Source organism: Punica granatum, chromosome 7 (assembly GCF_007655135.1).
Source record: "Punica granatum isolate Tunisia-2019 chromosome 7, ASM765513v2, whole genome shotgun sequence".
NCBI classification, from domain to species: domain Eukaryota; kingdom Viridiplantae; phylum Streptophyta; class Magnoliopsida; order Myrtales; family Lythraceae; genus Punica; species Punica granatum.
In genome coordinates this window covers 18,057,935-18,068,251 of record NC_045133.1, presented here as the reverse complement: position 1 = coordinate 18,068,251, position 10,317 = coordinate 18,057,935, and the positions used below count along the sequence as shown (strand labels likewise).

General features: G+C 37.9%; 1 pseudogene; it reads left to right on the top strand.

Annotated features, from left to right (window-relative positions):
* Positions 1-2,670: 2,670 nt before the first annotated feature.
* On the top strand, positions 2,671-3,718 carry LOC116214451 (annotated as a pseudogene).
* Positions 3,719-10,317: the final 6,599 nt, after the last annotated feature.

Sequence of the window (10,317 nt, the reverse complement as noted above, 5' to 3'; positions counted from 1 at the left end):
CGCTTAAAAAAAAATCACTTGCATAGTAAATGCATCTAACAAGTTACTAATTGCTCCTATTGGTTTTAATGTTGACTGTAAATGACATCACAAATGGCAAGGTATACAAATATGAAATATAAGAAAAGTATATCAAAGTTTAAAATATTATCAAATATAAATGATGATGAATATCGATTGTACTTTATAAGTTTTGTAGATAAATAAATGATAAACAAGAGTAAATATTATTAGAAAACGGGTTAATTATCTAAAAAAGCACGACCTTTAAAAAAAAATACCATAGAAAGACATGACTTATATATTTTTCTCAAATATAGCACGACCTTTGGAGAGTATGACAAAAATTGCATGACTTTTACATTTTCTTAAATATAACATGACCTTTAAAAAAATAGCACAAAAAGACATGACCTTTAGGCTCGATCTTCTTTTTTAACGTGCTAGAAGCGCAGTTAAACTTGAAGGTCGTGCCTTTCTAGATTATTTTTAAGGTCGTGCTATATTTGGGGATAAAGTATAAAAGTCATGTTTTTCTGTGCTATTCTCTAAAGGTCCTGCTATATTTTTTTTAAAAAGGTACAAATGTCGTGTCTTTCTATGCTATTTTTTAAAAGTCGTGCTATATATAGCAAAAAAGTGCAAATGTCGTGCTTTTTTAGGTAATTAACTCTTAGGAAAAAAAGGTACGAACTACAATAAGAGTGGAGATATAAAATCAGTCGGTGGTATTTAACAAATAAGCAATATAAAAATAAATATTAGTTTTAGAATGAAAACTTGTACATGTATAATAAAAATAATGAAATGTAAAAGGTAACAATAAATGAGAGTAGTCTAGGTGGTAACATGCATGTGCGCTAAGATGAAGACCTTGATTCGAGTTTCCGCGATTGCGAAATGCACAAATTAAAGAGACAGGGTGCATTGCACCCCTTGTGTAAGTGATGGCCGCACAAAAGCCTGTGGCCTCTCCAGGTTTGGGCAACCCCTTTTTTTTTTCTTTTACATTTTTCTACGGATTTGGGTATCAAGGATTAAGATAAAGAGAAAGACAAAATTTTTCCTCTCTAATGGCGAGACAAAAAACTCGGTCTCTCATTTTTCTCAATCGTGAGATAAAAATTGAGATGGTTTATTCCATCTATCAAGTTGAAACAGAAAATTCCCTCTCAAACTTCTGTCTCGATCAAGGATGAGACGGAAATTTCGTCTCACTATTTTGCAGCAAGTCTTTTTCAGAGAATCTTCTGCGACGAAAAGGTCCATCTCTATATCATGTGGGGATGGAGTTTTTTGTCTCAGTTGCCATCACTATAGGAGTGATTCCTGTAGTGAGCCTACCGATGTTGAGGAGCCCACCGAGAGCGTCTTCAAGGAGGAGACTGTCGCGGAAGGCCACAGACGAGTCTGGAATTGGGTCTATGAAAAATCGGCGAGCCCACCACCCAGATCTGCCACCACATCTGAAGGTTGTCGGCGGCGAGAGTAACCAGCCACTGCGTCTCTGAGGTGACAAGATTGAAAACACCCAAAATCCCTAAAACACCATCTCCGTGTCTGAGGAAGGAGGGACAGAACCATCGAGTACGAAACTGCCGAGAGAGAGAGGACTGCCCCAGTCATCCGATCCCAGTGACGGTGGTGTTGGATGCGCCCACCCGAAGGCGGACGCACCGGTGAAGGTTGCTGAAATTAGGGTTTGTTGGATTGACTGTAGAGGAAAAGAGAGGACAGATGGAAAGTTCACATATTATTTTGGAAGTACTCCAACCTGTGGTCACTATATATTCTCTTTCCTGCTTTTAATGTGCCAATCCTAACAAAATGTTTGTGCGAAAAGAAAATCCAACAACAAAATGTTAAAGGACCATTAAGATATCTTGAAGTGATATTTTTTTTGTGTAAATTTTAGTATCCGTAAGTTTAGTGGGCTCTAACTAATTCATTCGAGTCGAGTCAGCCCTCTAAGGGGTAAAGTTGTCTCAATGTAAATTCTTTCATGTACAAGACTCGAACTTGAAATATTACTTAAGAAAAACAAACGCGAAACCGTTTGAATCAATCTACGTTAGTCTGAAGCGAAACAAAATAAATACACGTTAGTTTGAAGCAATTTCTTTAGAACTCTTTTTTTTTGGGAAAAAAGAGATTGGTACATAGCCTTGCTGTATAAGCTAATAGGCAGAGTCTAGATAGGATTCGAATGCCTTTCCTTAATGAAGCAAAATATCCTGAAATTCAATTCGGACAAACATCAGTATATCTTGTACGTAGTGATCCCTTTTTTCATGAGAAAATCTTCGGTGATCTCATTTTGATTGTCTTGCCTTTTCTAACACCTACGGGCCTTATTGATGCAAAGTCACTCGAAATTATATTTATGAAAACTTTGGTATATATTGTAATGATTGATTTCTGATGAGAGAAACTCGATGATCAAGTTACAATGAAATAGAAATTCTTTTCACTCAAAAAATGAAATTAAAATCCTAATAGTTAATATAAATATAAAAGAACATAAATAATCTCACTGAATATCAAATTTGAAATCTCTTAATTATTAAGTGAGAGCGTGCATCACTATGTTATACTCTTTTTGATTCGGTGACTCCTCTTTGATGACCTCGTCTTATAGTACAATAACGAATTTAGTTGAACTTTTGGGAGAAAGATCTTTCTCATTGAAATCACAGACATTAGCGAGAAAATCTTTAATTAGGGGAAAACAAACCATAAATTAATGCAAGGAACTTTATAAATTGACCCAAATTCATCTGATTGATCAGTCGATCGCTTGCGATACAAAAGATGGCAACCAATACCCCACTATTCCTCCCCCTCGTAATGGTCGCGTTGTTCCTTCAGACCGCTTATGGAGGTGATTTAGGAGTCTACTGGGGCCAAGATAGCGATGAGGGAACCCTGTCCGAGGCCTGCGCCACCAGAAAATATGCTTCAATAAACATAGCCTTCCTCAACCAGTTGGCCATGGCCGGAAACCGGAGTTCAACCTCACTGCTGGTCACTGCGGTCCTTCCTCCTCGGGGTGCCAAGCAGCCATACGGGAGTGCCAGAGTAAGGGCGTGAAGGTGTTCCTCTCCAATGGCGCAACAGACGGGAACTACTCACTGGCATCCAAAGACGATGCCAAAAACATGGCGGACTATTTGTGGAATAGCTACCTCGGCGGGAAGTCGTCCTCCCGCCCCCTGCGGGAGGCCGTTCTTGATGGTATCGATTTCACCTTAGAGGCGGGTGCTCCCACAGACTTCTACAGCGACCTGGCAGGTTCCTGTCTGGTTACAGCACTCAGGGGAATAAGGGTCCTCGGCGTCCCCCCTGTGCGGCATCTTGACATACGATGAAAACATGAAAGCTCTATGGCACGGGGCTCTTTGATTACGTATGGATCCGGTTCTACGGCAGTTTTACATGCTCCTTTTTCCCAGGCTATCAAAACGCCCTGCTAGGAGCCCGGGACAAGGGGGCTGCGTTCATAAAGGCTAGGAAGATACTCCTCCGCTTGCCTGTGAAGATGCAGCCGAAGACGGGTACATCCGGCCGGCCGAACGAGCTGATGAATTTGATACTTCCACCCATCAAGAGATCGTCGAAATACAGAGGCGTGGTGCTGTGGTCCAAGTACTTCGATGACAATGGAATGGATGCAGTAACGCCATCAATGCTGCCGTATAAGCACCTTGCTATGCATTAGGGCTCCTATTTGAGTCAAATTTCCTTTTATTATGTCATTTGATCCCATCAATCATGTCAAAATATCATTAACGCCGATAACACTGTGATAAAAACAATTTTGAATGGTTAAAGAGAACCTGTTTTCATCCGATAACCTGATGGCCAACAACTGATTGAAGTTATACTACACCCAAGACCTGTGTATCTCAATCGAAGTAAATTTCATCAAAATTAATTAAAATGCTGATGGAATATCCTAATTGAAATGACATGTTGCGACAGAATATATATTTGTATGAAACTTCGTGTTTATTTTTGCTTGTTTTATCATTGACATTATCGCATATTTCGGTTACAACTATCATATGAACTTCATAATAAGATATGAACATGATCCTCTCTAGACAACCAACAAGGCTTAATTCAAACGGTTCGGTACTTATCCCCCTTAATTAAGGTCTTGGGTTTAAGTTTTAGGAATGGAGAAAATTCTTGGATTGAGAGAGTTTTATGTCTTAGCGGGCCGACCCGATTCAAACTGAATTAATTAGGGTCCGTTGAATTTCAAGATACCAAGGTATGCACCAAAAAATATCTTCTCTAGACGAGAGAGTTTCTTTCTTTACCTTTTTTTCAGTTGCAAGTTGCTACGGTTCCAAAATAGGCAAGAATATAATAAAGTTTAGGTTTAATTACTCAAAAAAATCATATTACACTTTGTATCATTTCTAGCGCGATCTTTTAAAAATTACACAAAATATAAGTTATTGTTTCAGAGTAAATAATATATGAGTTTTAATCAAACTTCTCTTCCTACTCGAGAAAGACTGGTTTGTTTCTATCCTTGAAACTTCCCAAGTACCTTTCCCTTTATACAACTCAAAGCCTCAGCTTTTGATTTTCCCCATTAAGTAGGTAGACGCAAGTATTTACCTGGTTTGGCCCCCACATCAATGTCCAACAACTGTCCCATGATTTGTAACTTCCTCCTTTGTATTGCAGCTGAAGATTAATGAGGATTTACCCATATCGACCTTTGTCCCGTAGCTCTGCAGTACATCTCCGGGATTCTCCTTAGCTCCTCTCATTACTCCTTGTGGCTTCCATAAAAAAATGGAATCATCAGCGAAAAAAGAAATGTGCTACAACTTGGCAGCTTCACTCACTATGACATTTCAGTTAATAACACCTAATCTGCCGCGAAATCCTCAAAAACTGCCGCGAGATGCACTAGCGGCAGTTTTGGAAGCTGACGGCAAGTTTGGTGTCGGGAAAGTTCATAGGCTGCACATTCATACGGCAGTTTCCTTTTGCCGTAAGATGTCACATTTTGCGGCAGTATTCGCAGCAGTTTTTGGCTGCCATTAGATGTAAGAGCCCAGAAAAATCAAATTGCAAATATACGCTGGCTGATCTTTCGAACAATTTTCTATTGGATCATACAATAGTTATCAACTGCTATAAATAGTTACAACCAGTCATAAACAAACCGAATTTCTTCGGATATATATTTAGTACAACAAAATGATATATTATTTACAAAATATCCAAAATATGTCTAATATGATTTCAACTTGGCTATACATCCAGATACACTTAACTACTTTTAATTTGTTCATCCAGCAACTACATGGAGCAAAGAAATGGAAAAGTTAAAAGTATAACTAACACTTAAGAGCACCGTTAAACACCAAGTACGGAACCCTAGACCTTGACTCCATTTAGTCCTGCAAAGAAATGGACAAAGTTAAATTACAAAAAAAGAATACAAAAGTCTTACCTCATTTATCAGAAGCAACGTTGTTCAATTCTTCATGAGGGTTAACATTAATCTTTTTGTTTCCTATTACATAACACAAGAAGTCCTCAAATCATAATTGTTATAAGAAGATACAGAAAAAGAAAAGGAAAAAAAAATCTTACCTCATATATCGTATTAACACTGCTCGAAGATTTTGTGTCTCGAACTCATAGAACTCATACATCTTGACGGAGCAACATTACTCATCTCTTCACGAAAGGATTCCATATTTCAAATGGGGTTGCAGAAACGCAATCAACAAAATTATTATTCAAGTTCCACTTTTGCAGCTAGTTAACAGAAGCTAAGGTGGGAGATATTCAAGCAAACATATGAAAAAGAGAAGGAAAAAAAAGAAGAAGAAGAGAACTCTAGAAAAAGCCTAAGACATCATCGACAGCAACAACAGCACCAGTTAAAGAGCCATTTTCCTGAGGCAAACAACAGCTGCAACTCAGTTGTGCTCGAGAAACCCCAAATGCAAGTGGTTTAACAACCACATCTATTCGGATTCAAGGATGCAAGTGGATTTATTTAAAAGGATCTTATTCATTCATCTAGCTGATTGTATTATTACAAATGAATCACAAAAGAAGTTAAAATCTTGATAAATGACTTTATAAAAGAAAAAGGATCATATCATAGTTGAACCACTAACATGATTGGTGAACTAGCATGAAGTTGTAGCATGTAAAAAAATTATTATTCATCAGTAATAAATCATTTCAATTCCACCAGAACACATTGAGTGCAGCAAAAGTTAGAAAATAAAAATTCCAAGGAAAAATGTAAAACTACTACCTGCAAAAGTAGGCTTCTTGATCAGTAATTGATAATTAGTCTCCCTTCTACTCAATCTCTGAAATAAACTGGACAATTCTAATTAGAGAGACAGTGGGAGAGAGACGATGAATGTCAGGAATGTGAGGGATGCCTGAGGCCATATCATGGCCATAGGCAATAACATGAAGACGGACCATTTCCTTCTGTAAGAGCGTGACAGAGGACACCAATAATGAAATTAATTTGTATTTTTCTAAAAGCAATTGTTGGCGGACAGGAACTGCCGTTAAAAGGGGAAAAACTGCCGCCACTACAACTCTTTCCCGGCAGCAGTAAAGCCGCCACGGAACGCGCCAAAATGCAAGTAATAAAGGGCAGTTTCACAGCTGCCGCGATGATTTTTCTGCCGGGAGAACTTAATTCTGTAGTAGTGACTTCATCTTTTTTCCTCTCAAAGACCCTTGTGAGATAGCATTAGAGATCATAACAGATAGTGCCTCAGCTACAAGAATGAAAAAGATAAGGAGATAATGGATCTCCTTGTCTAATCCCTCTTGTTGATACAAATTATTTCTGTTTTGGGTATATTACGCTCCCCTCCCTTGAGGTATTATTGAATAACAATCCACCCCATTCTAAAAAAAGAAAAAGAAAAAAAACTGAAATCCACTCTGTTCTCAATAGAAAAGTTGACACTCTGCCCTTTTGACCTGGTTATCCTAATTGGAAAATAATATTTTGTCCTCAATCTTTGATTACATTATCAATTCCATCCTAATTCATTTGTATATTTAATATTGTCTTCAAGGTGTCATGATCGGTGTGTGTTAGTCTTGCTATTTGAATTTTTCCCATCAAATATTTTTTCAAGAATAAAATATTATTTAATAATTCATCAAAAATGTTAAAAAAAAAGGAAAAAAGAAAAAGAAAAAGAATGCTTGTAGGTTATGCTGCTGAGGTTGTTGACAGTGTTATCAGAAAACCGGACCGGATGATGAACCGGAAGGGGTACGGGGTCATGGGTTTATGGGTCCAACCGGGGGTTCGATGGGTCGGGACCGCTCGTTTATTTAAAATAAAATAAATATTTATTTATAAAAAAAATTATGATAATTACGATAAAAGTATGATGATTTTAAAGAAATATAACAATAGTATAAGAAAGTATCTTTATTTAATTTTTCTTACTTCAAAATAAATATTTTATTTTAATAAGTACTTAAAAGTAGAGTTAAAAGAACAAAAAAGTAGTGTGGTGGCTTTGGTTGGTAGTATGCTAATATGAAAAGCAAGAGGTCATGAGTTCAACTTACACAACCAACCAATTTTTACATTAAATAGGAAACCCACTAGAACCGGCCGGTTTAATGAAATTTGCTTAAAACCGGCCGGTTCAATGGGTTCCAGCGGGTTCCAAGCTGCCATTTCGGTTTTTAGGCGAACCGGACCGGACCGCCTTGGGCCGGTTCCCGGTCCGACCGGTCCGAACCGGCCGGTCCGGTCGGTTTCTGATAAATGGTTGTTGACAACCATTAACTCCTTCGTTTATCTTTTGGTGGGGGTGGTTTATTTGTTATCGCTGTGGCTACACCCTTAGTATTGATATCTCAAACTAAGAACTCTAAAATAATATTATTTTTATTACTTTAGGGAAACTTCGGTTAAATTCCCTAAAAAATTTTATTAAAAGCGTATCAATATTTTGAGGGAATTTCCTTGAACAATACTTTTATTTTTTTAATTTCTAAGGAAAGTTTCTTGAAAATAACTTCTGAATTCCTTAGGAAATATGTTGGAAATTTTCAACAGAAACTTAATTGGAAATTTTTCTCCAAAATAGCGAATATTTTTTTTTTCTTTTGTACTATGAGGTTATTAGACGTTACAATAATCGCCCACAACCTCTATATTTATAGCACTCTTCCTCACTCCCTTGTTTCTTTCCTCTCAAATAGTGAAATGCTTCATGCGCTACCACATAGTTGTCATGGATCAATCTCCTTTCATGCATGCACTTTGCTGAGGAGAAATAATAGAAGACAGGAAAGGTTCTAATTGTTAACCAAAATCCTAGAGATAATTTAGTATAGAAAATTGCATAGGTTTATAGGCCTTAATTGGGCAGGTTTTTCTATTAGTCTTAGGAACAAGCACAACCTCAGTAAAGTTGACAAAAAGGAGGCATTACACCTGTTACAATAAATAAATAAATAAATAGAGATGATTGGCTCGAGTTGAGTGCAGATGGTGCTTCGAAGGGGAATCCAGGCCTCGCTGGTGCAGGAGGGGTTCTTCGGGATGGTGACGGACGTTGGTTGAGTGGTTTTGCTTACAATGTAGGGGTTTCTCGGCGTCAGTGGCTAAATTATGGGGTGTCCTTATCGGCCTGAGACATGTTTGGAACCTTGGGCATAGGAAAATCATCTTGTAGGTTGAGTCGGAGATGGTTCACAAACTTATCATGTCAAATACTCGAGGAGCTCCACAGGTTGCTTGCCTTGTTGATGCAGTCAAGGCCTTAATCGGAGCTGGATAGTTGAAGTTCATCACACGTTTAGGGAGGGCAACGTTTGCACGGATTGGATGGCTTGATTAGCATTGCAATGGTCCCACGCTTTCCCCAACCCTCCTACCCTTATCACTTCGCTACTCTTTGGCGACGCTGTTGGAGCTTCCTTATCCACTTTTTGCTTGACGTAATCTTTTCTTTTCTGTCATTTCCCTTTTTTGAGCTTTGCTCCGATCAACTTACCAAAAAATAAATAAATATATATATATATATATATATATATATTATAACAAGCAGTTTATTCTCCTCAGGCCCATGAACACCTCACAAGTCCATAGATTCATGTACCGTCCATGTGCATGCACATGTGTGGGTGGCCTCACTAAGGTTTAAGCTCGTAAGGGAGGATTCAAACCTAAGACCTTGTGAACTATTCACAAATTGTATGCACATTCAATAAGATTGATAGAAAATTCCAGAAATGCAATCTGAACCAGGGGCCTCAGTGGCACCAAGTTGGAACACAGCTTCTCTAACCTCATCTGCAGTAACCCTAGCAGCTAAGGATTTATTGACATCACTACATGCCTAAGGACTACATCTTCAGTTTCAGCATACTCAGATTTAAACAAGTCCTGAAAATACCTACCAAAGCTTCCTAAAATTTCTTCCTCATTCTCCATCCAATTTCCTTCCATATCCTGAATTCTAAAAATCTTATTCTTCTCTCTTCTAACTAACAATGTAGTCTGAAGGAAAAAACCTTTGTCTTCGTATCTCCAGCCAGTAACCAATTACGGCGAGCTCTTTGATTCCAATATGACTCCTCTTTGGTCCAAAGTTTAGCCATCTCACATGCTACCTGATCCTCGAATTCCTCATTGTCCTCATCAGTGTCTTTATTCATCTCCTCAGCTGATTTAGCTTTTAATTCCTCAATTCTTTTGACATTATTAGGGAAAATATTTTGCTCCATATTACTAGGTTTTTCTTCATTCAATCAAAATCTTTATCCACTCTATCCAATCTTCAAAGTTAGAGTTTTCCCAGGATTTCTCCACTTCTTCTCTGCATTCTTCACTAGTAACCACACGCTTTCAAACCTAAACCTCTTCTTCCCCTTAATATCCTCCCAATCAATCCAACGATAGGTTCATGGACAATCTGCATTTTAGGAAAAACATCCCTCCATTCAGTAGAAACCAAAGCCCTATCAATCCTTTCTTTCATCCTTACCATCACCAGACCTCTTATTACAGCGGGGTGTATTTGGACCATGAAAACGACCATCCTAAAGTCCTAGATCATTTATTAATCTTCGAAAAGAATTTATGTCTTTCTGTTTTTCATCCTTCCACCTCCTTTCCCATGTTAATCTAAGATCTCATTAAAATCCCCCACATATCAACCAAGGATATGACCAATATTAGTCTTCACCATAGACCTCAGATTATTCCAATTATCTTGCCTTTTCTTAAAATCGCTATCAGCGTCTGCCCAAGTAATCCTTCCCTCGTTTCCT